The following is a 15130-nucleotide window of genomic DNA, read 5'->3' as shown; positions in this document are numbered from 1 at the left end:
CATCTCTCATCTCTTCTTAGTCTTTCTTAGCTAGCTGATCTTTATTTCCAGGATCGTTAGCATTAAAATTACGGCAGTATGTTTCGTATGACGATGCTGATGGCAGCAAAGGTGCCATCGGAAACTCCAAAGTAACAATTCTAGGGACTGGTTGGTTTCATAGACTAGAAGAGAAAAAACGCAGAAATTTTGATTAGATCCATCTTTCTTTGATAGCAGGTATTGTGGAACAAGTTAATTATAAATATTTTAAACAACTTCAAATAAATTGATCAAACCAACGTCCAATTGCAGCTGATTGCACTTCCTAATGAGCTTCTATTCCGCTTTACCAATCAATTGTTTCATTTCCTTTGGCGCAACAGTCAACGGCTTCCGAGAGGCGTCATGCTGTGTGCTCGTTTCGTTAGCAATCAGTAATACACAACTTGCGTATTTGCGTCCCCTCTCGGGAGCTTTCAACCCATTTCCCTCCCATCTCATAATGGAAACCGATGCATTTGTTGCACTGCAGGAAATACGCATCTCTTAGTGTTACTTACTGCGGTGCCGGCAGAACCGGCAGGTCTATTGCAATTCGTTCCGGTTGTGCTTTGTGGTTGCATGTTTTCGACGTGAAAGGTAAGTCGGCACTCACGAGTGGCAAATTTATTCGGACCGAACAACACGTAAGACAAATGGCACATGATTTCGAGCTATGCGACAAAATTTTGTATTACGAGTGGCAAGATTGTATGTTTGTTTTGTTTTTGTAAAATATTTGAAATATGGAACCAGGTTATGAAGATTTGTGTAAGCAGTTATCACTAATTTTTTCTCAATAATGCACGTGTGGCAACATTGCACGACCTCGACGAATTACTGACTCTATGCTTCGCTACTGGTCGGGGCTGAGGGCCCCGTTTGTCTTCCTTTCCAGCGTGTGGAATCCCGAGCAAAACGCGTAAATATTTATTACGAACTTTATGAAAAGGGGCGTGGCACGTTTCCACACGGGTGGAGGAGTTTTGTACCGGCGGGCAGTTTTTACTTTTCACTTTTATCAGATCTCGCTGAGGCATCAGGCTTGACGTTGGGACCCACTGTGGCATGCATGCTGCTGACGATGTGCACGGGGAAGAAAATTAAAATTAGTGCTATGCATTCGCTTTCATCTGCGGTGTTGTGGTTGGTAAGCTTTGCAGGGGTTATCAAATTTGGGAAAATAGCTAAAAATGCAAAATACTTAAAATATCCTAAAATTGAGCTATGAAAAACAGTTTTACCTGTTTTTATCTTTAACTTTTTAAATTTTTTCCATTCTTTTTAAATTAATTATTTCCAAATATTTGTTTCTTGTTTCTTGTTTCTTGTTTCTTGTTTCTTGTTTCTTGTTTCTTGTTTCTTGTTTCTTGTTTCTTGTTTCTTGTTTCTTGTTTCTTGTTTCTTGTTTCTTGTTTCTTGTTTCTTGTTTCTTGTTTCTTGTTTCTTGTTTCTTGTTTCTTGTTTCTTGTTTCTTGTTTCTTGTTTCTTGTTTCTTGTTTCTTGTTTCTTGTTTCTTGTTTCTTGTTTCTTGTTTCTTGTTTCTTGTTTCTTGTTTCTTGTTTCTTGTTTCTTGTTTCTTGTTTCTTGTTTCTTGTTTCTTGTTTCTTGTTTCTTGTTTCTTGTTTCTTGTTTCTTGTTTCTTGTTTCTTGTTTCTTGTTTCTTGTTTCTTGTTTCTTGTTTCTTGTTTCTTGTTTCTTGTTTCTTGTTTCTTGTTTCTTGTTTCTTGTTTCTTGTTTCTTGTTTCTTGTTTCTTGTTTCTTGTTTCTTGTTTCTTGTTTCTTGTTTCTTGTTTCTTGTTTCTTGTTTCTTGTTTCTTGTTTCTTGTTTCTTGTTTCTTGTTTCTTGTTTCTTGTTTCTTGTTTCTTGTTTCTTGTTTCTTGTTTCTTGTTTCTTGTTTCTTGTTTCTTGTTTCTTGTTTCTTGTTTCTTGTTTCTTGTTTCTTGTTTCTTGTTTCTTGTTTCTTGTTTCTTGTTTCTTGTTTCTTGTTTCTTGTTTCTTGTTTCTTGTTTCTTGTTTCTTGTTTCTTGTTTCTTGTTTCTTGTTTCTTGTTTCTTGTTTCTTGTTTCTTGTTTCTTGTTTCTTGTTTCTTGTTTCTTGTTTCTTGTTTCTTGTTTCTTGTTTCTTGTTTCTTGTTTCTTGTTGCTTATTTCTATAAAATTTATTTGCACCGGCCTCGAATCAATGTTGAACAGAAAAATTATAGTTTTGCAAAAAGCTCCCCTGACTCTTAAAATCAAAAGTGCAACACTGCCAACTGGTTGCATAAACCCTTCCGGCCAGCACGTACGCCAACGCCAAGTAGCAACAATTTGTAGCCAACACATTTCGGCAAACGGTCCCGGAAGACCACGAGGAAGGTAATTTCGGCCGGTTCCTGTTGAAAAGCTGTACCAACAATTTTAGCGAGCCATTCCGTAGACCCTCGGATGGTCAAGCAATCGCCTGGGCAAATCACGGGTTAATTTATGGTCAAAAGTTCCTTTCTGAAGGAAGAAGAGGAAAATTTTCGTGAAACACATTTTCATAAGGCACGATTTTGGTGGACTCGCCAAAATTATGAACGCGGAGATTGATGGTTTCAAGTAACAGCACCAGCTTGGTGAAAGTTGAAGAGTGATTGAAAGTGGTGTAATTTATGGCATATTTTATGGTTTTGATTAAATTATGGTCCAGAAGGTGAGCCATATGGACGATGAGAAATATGGAGATTTATTAGGTTTTTTCATGGTCAGAGGCGTGTTTAACAAATCACATTAAAATGCTTTTTAAATTGCAATTTCAACGTTGGGTTCAAGTGAATTGAATCTCAAAGCTGAGGATTATTTAAAGCTCCTAAGCAAACATCTTCATCTCCATTGATATGGAATGTATCCTCAAAATTGGATTAATTTCAATTATGAATGATACATGAGCCATAGATCATGTCTTTGGAAATTGCATTCCATAGCATCTATTGTTGTCATCGTTCCAATAGAAGCACGATTCATGTAGACTCTTGAACTTTCATGTCTTCAATTGTACGAGTTCACAGCTGACGATGTCGAAGCAAGCAAATTCATCTGCACAAAAATAACGAATTCGTAGAAAACATCTTGCTGAAAGTAGGCAGCCCTGAATGCATCGAAGAAGCTTCCTTTTTCTGTATGAATTCAGTTTACTAGCAAGTCAATAATCTGCTTGTTACCATAGAAGAATCTATTTTAGGTAACAAACATTTCAAAGTTAGGTGATTTCAGGTTAGACTGTTCGAATTTATCATCCTGCGAGAGCGTAACTGAGTCGTAAAATTTGAACCAGTCTACCCATCATTCACTTTCAGCTGCTGTTGCTGCTGCGTCGTTGCTAGTCAGACTCGAAATTGTTATAATCATCTGCTGTACAAGAAAAGCTGAACGCGTCTTCCGATCCAGAAGGTGATATCAACCCGTTCTGGACCATCAACTACGCTGAATCGCACCTTATGGACCACTACGTGCCAGTCTACCCTGCGCACGTGGAACGGTGACGGTGACGACGACCAAGAAGTGATATTTTGCATTTTGCCGGTGTTCGGCGCTGGTGCAATTTGTTTTAGTTAAATTACATGCTGCTGCTGCCACTGCACTTCTACTTGTACATCTCGATCTGGTGGAATCGGCTTCTGCATCTGCTGCGGCTGTAGATCTTTCCCGCGTGATGCGCTCGATTTGTGTTCCGCGGGCTGCTGCTGATGTGTATATTTTACTCGTTTCTGTTGAAAAATGTATATTGTACATCGCGGTGGTACTTGTTGCAGATGCTGCTGCTTGCTGAATTAATCCTGTATAACAGTAGTGCACTTTCGGGATCTCAGCGCGTGTGATTACTATGGTTTGGTTCTTATCTCTGGGGGGAAGGGATGGGCTGGTCTTTCTTGTACTGCACACGGAAAATATGGTGAAATCATGATGCATGCGATGGCAATGAACCGCATTTCAAGGGTTTTCCAGATCATTGCATTAGATTGTGCGGACTGGGTGTAGTTACAGTAATTATGCTAACAAGTCTGTGTTTGCGTTTGCAACATTCCTGGAGTAAATTTTGAGCAATTATTGTTGGTTACGTTTTTCGTTATAACTAATCTCCGTTATCAACACAATTTTCCAAATTGCTGACTGTTTTTTTGTAGTTAAAAAAAATTATTTCAGAAATTAAAATTTTCTTCTGATTCGTGAGAACATACTTATCAAATTTTAAAGAAAGGAGAAACATAAAACATTTCAATACCTTATTTTGCCAAGGAGGTTCCCTTTTTTGACAATGTGAACAAAAAAATTCTATTAAATCATATTTATTTTAAAGATTTTTAATCAAAACATGAATTTAACGTATTTTCTTTTGACTTTAGTTTTAATTGTGATTTTTTTCTTGAATAACATTCAAACAGACTGAACTCTACTAAAAAGTTTGTAAACTTATTTGATTGTTTCTGAACAGCAAATGGAACATTGTTTCGTTTTCTGTAAGAAAAGATTATACAAAAAAATAGAGGAAGGGCCTCTCGTAACCATACAATCTTTTTCGACCTCTCGAAATATCTAAAGAAGTTCAAAAGAATTAAGCAGCTTACCCTTGTTTTTCTCAATAATTTTTTTTTCTTCTAATAGCTACAAAATATTACAACAATAGGTTGCTCAGTTGAATGCGAAGACAAATGCTTTTTCTCCAATATTTTTTGTATTGTTTTTTTTATGAAATTATGAGACTGATTAAAAAAAATCATGGTAAGACAGTCAAGTGGACAGTAAATTTTATAAAAATATAAGTCTTGTTTTTAGTTTAAGCCTTTTCTATTTCTATCCCGTTTCCTTTGCAATTTCAGTAAGTTTTTTCTAAATTTTTTCTTACTTTTGGTAATCTCTTAGTCATAAGCAATAATCGTTCCAAAATGGATTGAGATTTAACACACAGTTGAAAGGAACTCCAAAACTCTGTTATGTACTACGAATGAACTAATTGTAACATGATTATTCACTAATAAAACCGAATTGAATTGAATTGAAAAAGTCTTGTTTTGCCTTTGAAAATTTTTAAATCGTCGCCATCGTGCTAACTTGTCGTACGTGCATTTTGGGCCAAATTGAGTTAAGAACGCCATTTTGTGCAGCTCACAATGCCTCACCTTTTGACCTTCACAGATCCCCAAAATTCGATTTCTATCCTGAGATATTCAACAAAAACCGAAAAAACTCCGTGCATTTTTGTCACTTTACATATGAAAGTAGTTTCAATCTTGTCGTGCTATCTTGTCACTCCATGAAAATTGATGTAAGTACGACAAAAGGCCAAAGGGATTTCAGACCAGGAAAGTCAGGATGCGTTTGTCGCACGTACAAGCTAGACTACCGTAAACATTTGAAATTATAACTCGGGACTCCAGCAACCAACTTCAACCAAACTTCGGGACAATGCACTTAATGGTCAGCCAAACAAAACGTGTTTGTTATTGTTTACATTACGTGCGCTCGTTTTTGTATATTCAAGGTCAAACATTAAATCGCGTTTTTCTCGGAACGTCAAAATGGCGGGTGCGACAAGATAGCACGACGACGTCGAAATAAAACTTCTGGACCTTTTTTATCAGAATATCAATTACCGTTTATGTTTGTTTTTTTTTTTTAATTTGGCTTAAAAATTTCTAAGTACTTTATGACCATGGAATCAATTTTGCATTATTGCTTCGCCCATACAAATTTGACAGCCTATATTGAAATGCTATCTAAATATTTGAAGATCTGTAACTTGAGAGTGGAATTTTTCATTAACTATGTCGCCTAAGCAAAGTTGTGTATTGCAATAAAACTAGGTACGTTCTTAAGAAATAACCCATTGTCAGACAAAAATCAATTTGATATGTTTCAGAGGATCAAAACACATTTTAAATATTTGTCGCTACGGGCAAACATATTTTACATTGTAGCCAATTGCTTGAAAACAATCAATCATTTGGAAAACTACGAAAACCTGATCATAAAAAAATTTTACCTAGTTTTGAGATAAGTTCTCTTGAATTTTGAAATTTGTAAAAAATAGATTTTTTGCAATTCCGATCTGGATTGTTCCTTGAAATTAAATAAAACGAAGTACACCAAAGAGTTGAGCAACTTTTTGTGAACATTTCTGTTTATTTTCACTTTTACTAAAAGTTATTCTATTCCTTTTACAAGCAAAGGAGCGGTCGTGGCTGAATGGTTACGATGTTCGCTTTATAAGCGAATTGTTCTGGGTTCGATACCCATCTGCTCCCAACGAGAAAGTTCTGGACTCATTGAATTTGGAATTAATGAAAAAACTTCAAGCTCACGGCGGGGTTCGATCCCCTGTCCTTAGGATTGGCAAGCAAAATGCTTTCCACTTAACCGTGGAGCATTGGTAGCTTGAGGAGGAATTAGACTGGTATAGTTGAATCCAAGAATCGGACAAAGAGTCAAATTGAATGCAAGTTGAACATCAGAACTCAAACAAGATTGCATGCAAGATTGCAAGCGCAGTTGAAATTGAATCTAAAAATACCTCGCTAAAAATAGCCTGGGCGACTGATAGAATTCATCCAATAAGAGATGAGAAGAATTGAAAGCATTCCCATTAGAAATGAGAACACACGAAGAATTCGAACAACAATGCCAAAGGTCGTTACCACTCGCCTAGGGTGGCTCCTCAGACCATTCACCTTCTCAAAAACCGTCCAACTCCAAGCGAAACTTACTTGAGGATACCGTGGAGATTTTCCCTTAATACTCTTAAAAAAGTGGAGCATCAACACTTCCCGTCTTCCAATTCCCTTTCCTTGTCCCTGGTGCGCGGTGGAGATGGGAGCGGCCGGCAATGGACGGCTGCCATGGTGGTGAGAATCTGGTTTAGGTGGAATCGGTTCTATTCCCAATTATCGATTCCTAGGCAACTTGGGCTTAGACAATCATCACATCACATGGCGAAAATCCAGTCTGCAATCCGCTAAAATCACCGTCTCCTAGCGAAGCGAAGTTATTCTATTCCTTTTACAAGCATTAAAAAAAAATCCCAAGTGACCATTTTCCTATTTTCAGCTTAGTTCTTTTTTTCTTCCAGCGCTCTTTTGGGTCTGCTTGGTGTTGCCAAAATTGATGAAATCTTAAGCGAACTCTCACGAAAAGAAGCATTTATAGCGAAACTTTCCTGGCATCACTGGCTCACTCCAACAGGTACTGCTGGTGGTGTTTGTGGCAACCCTTTGTTCTTTACTTGCCTTCGCTTCTCGCTCGGTTTTCTTCAGCCTTTGATTGAAATGGGTCATCAAAATTCAAACGTCAAATGACTTGGCGCGTTTGTTTTTTTTTATGGCGCTTGCTAATCAATTACATGTTTCGGGATTTTTTTTCAAGTGAGTGACTAACTAATGAGCAAAAGAACATGTTGCCGATAGTTGGAAGCAATTTTATATCTTAAGCGCTTTGAAATCGTTAGCGCAAGTGAAAAGATATTGAAGGCGACTTTCGTTAAGCAGAATTGAGCAGTTCTCTAGGATTTCGGTCATTCGATTTTTTTTGTATTTTTTAATCCGACTGAAACTTTTTTGGTGCCTTCGGTATGCCCAAAGAAGCCATTTTGCATCATTAGTTTGTCCATATAATTTTCCATACAAATTCGGCAGCTGTCCATACAAAAATGATGTATGAAAATTCAAAATCTGTATCTTTTGAAGGAATTTTGATCGATTTGGTGTCTTCGGCAAAGTTGTAGGTATGGATACGGACTACACTGGAAAAATAATACACGGTAAAAAATTTGGTGATTTTTATTTAACTTTTATCACTAAAACTTGATTTACAAAAAAACACTATTTTTAATTTTTTTATTTTTGATATGTTTTAGAAGGCATAAAATGCCAACTTTTCAGAAATTTCAGGTTGTGCAAAATCACTGACCGAGTTATGAATTTTTTAATCAATACTGATTTTTTCAAAAAATCGAAATTTTGGTCGTAAAATTTTTCAACTTCATTTTTCGATGTAAAATCAAATTTGCAATCAAAAAGTACTTTATTGAAATTTTGATAAAGTGCACCGTTTTCAAGTTATAGCCATATTTAAGTGACTTTTTTGAAAATAGTCGCAGTTTTTCATTTTTAAATTAGTGCACATGTTTGCCCAGTTTTGAAAAAAATATTTTTGAAAAGCTGAGAAAATTTTCTATATGTTGCTTATTTGGACTTTGTTGATACGACCTTTAGTTGCTGAGATATTGCAATGCAAAGGTTTAAAAACAGGAAAATTGATGTTTTCTAAGTTTCACCCAAACAACCCACCATTTTCTATCGTCAATATCTCAGCAACTAATGGTCCGATTTTCAATGTTAATATATGAAACATTTGTGAAATTTTCCGATCTCTTCGAAAAAAATATTTTTGGAATTTTCAAATCAAGACTAACATTTCACAAAGGCCAAACATTCAATATTACGCCCTTTTAAAATGTTTGTCTTGATTTGAAAATTCCAAAAATATTTTTTTCGAAAAGATCGGAAAATTTCACAATTGTTTCATATATTAACATTGAAAATCGGACCATTAGTTGCTGAGATATTGACGATAGAAAATGGTGGGTTGTTTGGGTGAAACTTAGAAAACATCAATTTTCCTGTTTTTAAACCTTTGCATTGCAATATCTCAGCAACTAAAGGTCGTATCAACATAGTCCGAATAAGCAAAATATAGAGAATTTTCTCAGCTTTTCAAAATATTTTTTCAAAACTGGGCAAACATGTGCACTAATTTAAAAATGAAAACTGCGACTATTTTCAAAAAGTCACTTAAATATGGCTATAACTTGAAAACGGTGCACTTTATCAAAATTTTAGTAAAGTACTTTTGATTGCAAATTTGATTTTACATCGAAAATGAAGTTGAAAATTTTACGACCAAAATTTCGATTTTTGAAAATCAGTATTGATTAAAAATTCATAACTCGGTCAGTGATTTTTGCACAACCTGGAAATTTCTGAAAAGTTGGCATTTTATGTCTTCTAAAACATATCAAAAATAAAAAAATTAAAATAGTGTTTTTTGTAAATCAAGTTTTAGTGATAAAAGTTAAATAAAAAATCACCAAATTTTTTTACCGTGTATTATTTTTCCAGTGTAGTCCGTATCCATACCTACAACTTTGCCGAAGACACCAAATCGATCAAAAATTCCTTCAAAAGATACAGATTTTTGAATTTTCATACATCATTTTTGTATGGACAGCTGCCGAATTTGTATGGAAAATTATATGGACAAACTAATGATGCAAAATGGCTTCTTTGGGCATACCGAAGGCACCAAAAAAGTTTCAGCCGGATTAAAAAATACAAAAATTAAAATTGAAGAAAAAAGACCGATTTCGTAGAGAATTGCTCAGTTAACTTCGACACACACTTTAACACGACACTCTCATATTGCGTGTGGATGTATGTGCCACCAAAATGCAAAATAGAAATTGCGTGCTTACTTGAGGCGGTTCTGTTGCTGATAAGTTTATAGCCTAAATAGTATTTTTGGAGCTTTAATCGTGCATCAAACTCTTCATATGACGAAGATAGGTGTTTGATTAGAAAGGGTATATTTCCCCTAGTAGTTTATGCAACAAGTTTCAAAAAGATGTTTTTTTCAGCACAAGTCGTACGAGGTTTACCGAGTTGGAGAAATACGACGGGTGCTGAAAATATCAAGTATTGCAACAAGTTCCACACATTTTTTTTGCAATTCCGAAAAACACAATTTGAATGGAATTTTTATTATTTGTTTCAGTGCTGAAAAGTTGAGTTTTTCGGCACTTGTGTCGAAAAGTATCACTTTTTGAAACTTTTATTTTTGGTAGAGAAAAGGAAGCCTTTTTGTCATGCGAGAATGACAAGAAAAGTAAGAAGTTTCACAACGGAATTGATAAAAAAAGTTGTTTACAATCTTTTTTTTTATAAATTTGAATGTTTCATCGTTTTTGAGTTATTGATGCAGTTTGGTTCAACATCATGTGATCTTTCAGAAAAGCCTACAACATTTTTTCTAGAAATCATTAGGTAATTAAGTTTTTTCGCGAAAACTTAAAACGTAGCCTTTTGTGTGGGACAAACTTCAAATATTTTTTTCTCAGATTGCTGTTTTTGCATATGGGACATTTATAAGAAGATGGACAGTGTTGTAAATAGATAAAGATCATTCGTGAACGCAAATTTGTTTTTGAATGTATGAAATGCAAGTACTTGAAGTTCTTATCTATGTTTGCGAAGTGCAATTTAAGAGGAAAAATTGAAATTCATGGATGCGATTTGAAATATTACATTTAGCTTGAAGGTTCAAAGCATATTAAAACGATTTTAAAGGATTGCACTTTTACAGATAAACAATTAAGCTGCGATTGAGTTTTTTAGTCGTTGACAACATTTTGAGTCAAATGTTAAATAAATCGAATTGTCTGGGCACTAATATAGGCTTTTAAAATTAGACGGACTATTCTCTGACTTTCGTCTTAACTTTTTCGGACTTTATTTAACGTCAAAATTTTGAAAAAAATATTCGCTCAATTTATCACATATTTTTAGCAAAAAAAAAGCATTGCAAAATTGTGGTAATTAAAAAATTAGCATACATTTTCCACATTTAACAACATTTCAACAGATGATCCTCCGCAAGTTCCTTTTCATCAAGTCGAATCGTGCTCTCTTTTCATTTCCAATAAATCCCTTCCAAGGGGTAGGGCACATAACAATTAAGGGGTCCCATTGAGCTGAATTTTCCCTCGCAGCTCTGAAATCTGTTCCACGGCAACCACGCACAATAACATAAAGTCTGCCAGCAAAAATTGGCGGTTTACTTCCGATAACGCTTTTCGTGAGCACACATCTGCCAGTTAATCGTCACTGGTATTGTGTACAGCGATGGTACACTGTGAAAAATGTTTTTTTTTTCATTTGAAATTGAGAGTATGCTTGATTGATCAGATTCATTAACAAAATTAAAACTATCCAAATTTGGAATAATTTTTTTTCTGTGCACCTTCGGCGCAATCTCTGTCACCCTCTTTCAGTACTCTACACTTATGTTTCCACACGACATCAACAGCAAAAAAAAGAAACTCTCAGCTGCTTTCTGATATTTTTGCTTTTTTGCCTTTCTGGCTTTCCCCCTTTCTATATTTCCTACTTTTTTTTGTTGTTGTAGTTGAAGTTGCGCGGCTTTCGACGTTGCCTTCTGGATTGTCGGAGATCCTTTAGCAGGATCTGTGAGTTTGTGCGAGGGGAAACGTGCGTTAGTCATAAATCCTGGCACCTCCCTGATTTCATTCAGTGTGTAAGTGAGTGTATACGAGCTTGATCATGTTTGCGATATCTTTTTCGTGTTTGGTTATTTTAGCCGTTTTCAGTAGATTTTACTTTTTTTTTATTGAGATTCATTGGAAGAATTAACACTTTTATTTAAATTTTCATTATTTTGATTAAAGGTAAATTTTAGTTTTTTTTAAATTTATTTTCTTTTTATTTTCAGAATCTCATTTGATAACACAATCAATGCAGACATTTTGAACTTGCAGATCCAAATTTTCAGGTGAAATTGGGCGAATATATTCAAAATCATCATTGGGTTATTCTTTACCAACTTACACGAAATTGGGAAAGGGGTAACTTTTGTCCCTGATCACGTGTCCAAGGTCCGTTTTTTGCCTTTCTTACAAAAGAAAGGTTTAAGGTTTGCTTTTGGATAAATGCTTTTCTCAGAAATCTTAAAAAAATCGTGCACGGCGAGGAATCGTCCCAGAAAAAATCCTATTACTAAATTGAAGGTTGGCCCGAAACCCGGAACTCAAAGTCTGATTTTTGAGAGCTCTTTTTCTGTAATACTTGAGCGATGTCTGTATCCGCTCTTAAAAATGTGTGTCTTCCGTCATTGGAAAAACGCTCGTAAAACCCACAATTTTTATGTTTCGATTCACAATTTTCGATTAGTAAATGTGGTCAAAGCAATTTTTAGAGGTATTTTTCGAACTATTTTACAGATAACACTATCAAATTAAAACAATTCAGTTTCAAACAAAAAGCCATTCGAAAACATGCGCCATTAGGGTGTAACATCAAAATCAATTTTCCAGCACAGCACTTTTTCAGTTCCTTTTGGGGTCCTAAACAACTCCCCAATGTTTGGGACCGATTGGTGTAGTCCTCACTTTGCGCAAAGCAATTCAATTTTCCATATAAATTTGTACGGGGAAAACCATTTTTTTTTATTTTGATATTTGACAATTCGACGTTTCATGCTACCTCAAAACCGGACTCATATTTGGATGCCCTGGAATGTGCTCTACAACTTTGCCGAAGAGAGTATGGTGCTAACTTGCTCCTGAAAGAAGATATAGCGTCCTCAAAACTCGTCTAAAACGTGATTTTCGAGCATAAAAAAAGGTTTTAGACGAGTTTTGAACACGCTGTATCTTTTTTTAGGGGCAAGCTTGCACCACACTCTCTTCGGAAAAGTTGTAGAGCACATTCCAGAGCATCCGAATATGAGTCCGGTTTTTATATAGCATGAAACGTGGATTTAATAAATATAAAAATCCAAAAAAATGGTTTTCTTCATACAAATTTATATGGAAAATAATTTTTATTTGCGTAAAATCGCGATAACTCGTGATGGTTGTAAGCAAACCCTTTATGTTTCTATATTCAAAAATTTGTAATTGTCTGCTCTACAACTTTGTAGATTATTGTTACACCCTACAAAGTTAGGAAAAACTGAGGAAAAAAAATTTACAATGAAATAATTTGTTATAAATGAAAAAATAACCCTTCTTGGTCAATGTAGTAGATTCGGAAAGTACAATAAATTTCCCTTAAAATGACATGTTCCAAATAAATTACAGTCGAGTAACGAAAAATGGCAGAGATTAAAAAACTTTTTAGTGTTTTTTTTTTTTCAATGAATAATACGTTTTTTTCGGAATTCTGAGTAATTGGGCGTAAAATTTTACATAAAAGTCACTTTGACACCAAATTCCTATCTCATCACCGTTTCAGGCTGCAAATTTTTGAAAAACACCTCTTTTTTCGCATGTTCAAAAATGGAAGGAGTCGTACCGCACCTCCGTCACGAGATATCGAAACCTGATTTATATTATCAGAGGTGAAATAATGCCTTTCTTACAAAATTATGAAACTCCAACAAATATATTGGTTCAATTAATTTTTCAGAAACATAATGATACCACCCAGTGAGAATTTGACCTAAAGCTTCGAATCTTTTAAGGCTAAACCTCAAATGCCTTTTTTTAATTTCATAGGTAGATTATGGGTCGCAAGATAATTATATTTAATTAAGAAAAACATATTGGATTGACATTACAAAAATTACAAAAAAGGGTACTCAGTCTTTAATGTTAGTCTATGATTAACTTAAAAAAATATGTATCGATATTGCACTGTGTCGATATATTATGAGAAGCCAGAAAGAACGTAAACGTATTTTTCATTGAAAAAAAAAACACTAAAAAGTTTTTAAATCTCTGCCATTTTTCGTTACTCGACTGTAAATTTTTTTGGAACATGTCATTTTAAGAGAAATTTATTGTACTTTCCGAATCTACTACATTGACCAAGAAGGGTTATTTTTTCATTTAGAACAAAAATATTTCATTGTAAAATTTCTTGTTTTTTTTCTCAGTTTTTTCTAACTTTGTAGGGTGTAACAATAATCTACAAAGTTGTAGAGCAGATAATTACAAATTTTTGAATATAGAAACATAAAGGGTTTGCTTACAACCATCACGAGTTATCGCGATTTTACGAAAAAAAAGTTTTGAAAAAGTTACTTTTTGCGTTTCTCTTTGTTTCGTCGTCCGTGTCTGTCGCGGATGACCATGAACGGCTATGATCAACGACGACCAACATTTTCAAAACTTTTTTTTTTCGTAAAATCGCGATAACTTTTGACATTTACAATCAAACCTTTTATGTTTTTATATCCAAAAACTTGTATTTGTCTGCTCTGCAACTTTGTAGGTTATTGCCACACTCTGAAAAATAACCCTGCTTAGTTAGAAAAAAACACGAAATTTTAAAATATTTTGTTCTAAATGAAAAAATTACCCTTCTGGGTCAACGTAGATTCGAAAAGTACAATATTTTTTTCTTAAAATGACATATTCCAAAAAAAATTACAGTCGAGTAACGGAAAATGGCAGAGTTTTTCTCATATTTATTTTTAACTTGAACATATTTTATTAGAACTTTTTTGTAGATTATGAAAATTTCAAATGAAAAATATAAAACCTTTAAAAAAATAATTTTGATTAATTTTAATAATTTTAAAATGGATTTTGCTTTAAAACGATGCATCTAAAGAAGATGTCCCATGATTTGTCTTTGCTTGTCATTTAAATTGTGCTTCTTGAATATTTATTCTTTAACATTATTATTGAAATGAACCGCGAAAATGTGTTGAAACTTTTCTGAGATTCTTTTTTGTATCATTTTAAATAAAAAATATCTAGAAAACTAAAATGAATTGGAACTAAAAATTAAACTGAGCTACATAAATCTAAAAACTAAAATAAAAAATTTTGTCATAATATATGCAATCATACCAGATTTTTTTCATAAAATTATTTTTACAAGGTTCTTTATGGTGAAGGAACCTGGTAAGGACCGAGTCGGCGTTTGCAACTACAGATTTTTTAAAGCTAAGAGTAAATTACGCTGTAATAAAAATAATTGCCTAATACAACCTTTACTAAACGAAATAAATAAGCACTCCTACACAACGATGTTAACCTGTTCCAAACAGCAAGTGCTGTCTTTAACACTCTTCTCCAAAAGTGTTGCCCGAGCAGACGGAAATAACTTGGGAATAACATTCTTTGTTATTTGAAAATACTAACCCAATAACATTTTATGTTATTTATAACAAGATTTGTTATTCGCCGTTATGATTTTTTTGTTATTGGATTGTTATTGTAATAACAGACTAATAACATTTTACGTTATTTTTCGAACAAATCTTTGTTATTATTTTTTGTTATTTTAACAACTAATCCGATCATCCCAATAACGTTTGGAGTTATTCTTCCATAATAAAAAATGTT

At 34.2% G+C, this 15130-nt stretch overlaps 1 protein-coding gene across 3 annotated transcripts in view; it reads left to right on the top strand.

Annotated features, from left to right (window-relative positions):
* LOC6033265 overlaps positions 1 to 15130 on the top strand; it is an 83966-nt gene that overhangs the window by 32110 nt on the left and 36726 nt on the right. The window contains exon 3 of one of the 3 annotated variants that reach the window (XM_038254849.1): positions 11545 to 11604. The exons of the other annotated variants lie outside the window; for them this stretch is intronic. The gene's annotated coding sequence lies outside the window, so the exon portion shown is untranslated. The remainder of the gene's footprint in view (positions 1 to 11544; positions 11605 to 15130) is intronic. 3 annotated transcript variants of the gene reach the window in all.

Source organism: Culex quinquefasciatus, chromosome 2, assembly GCF_015732765.1.
Source record: "Culex quinquefasciatus strain JHB chromosome 2, VPISU_Cqui_1.0_pri_paternal, whole genome shotgun sequence".
Taxonomy (NCBI): Eukaryota; Metazoa; Arthropoda; class Insecta; order Diptera; family Culicidae; genus Culex; species Culex quinquefasciatus.
This window is presented reverse-complemented; position numbering and strand designations above follow the sequence as displayed.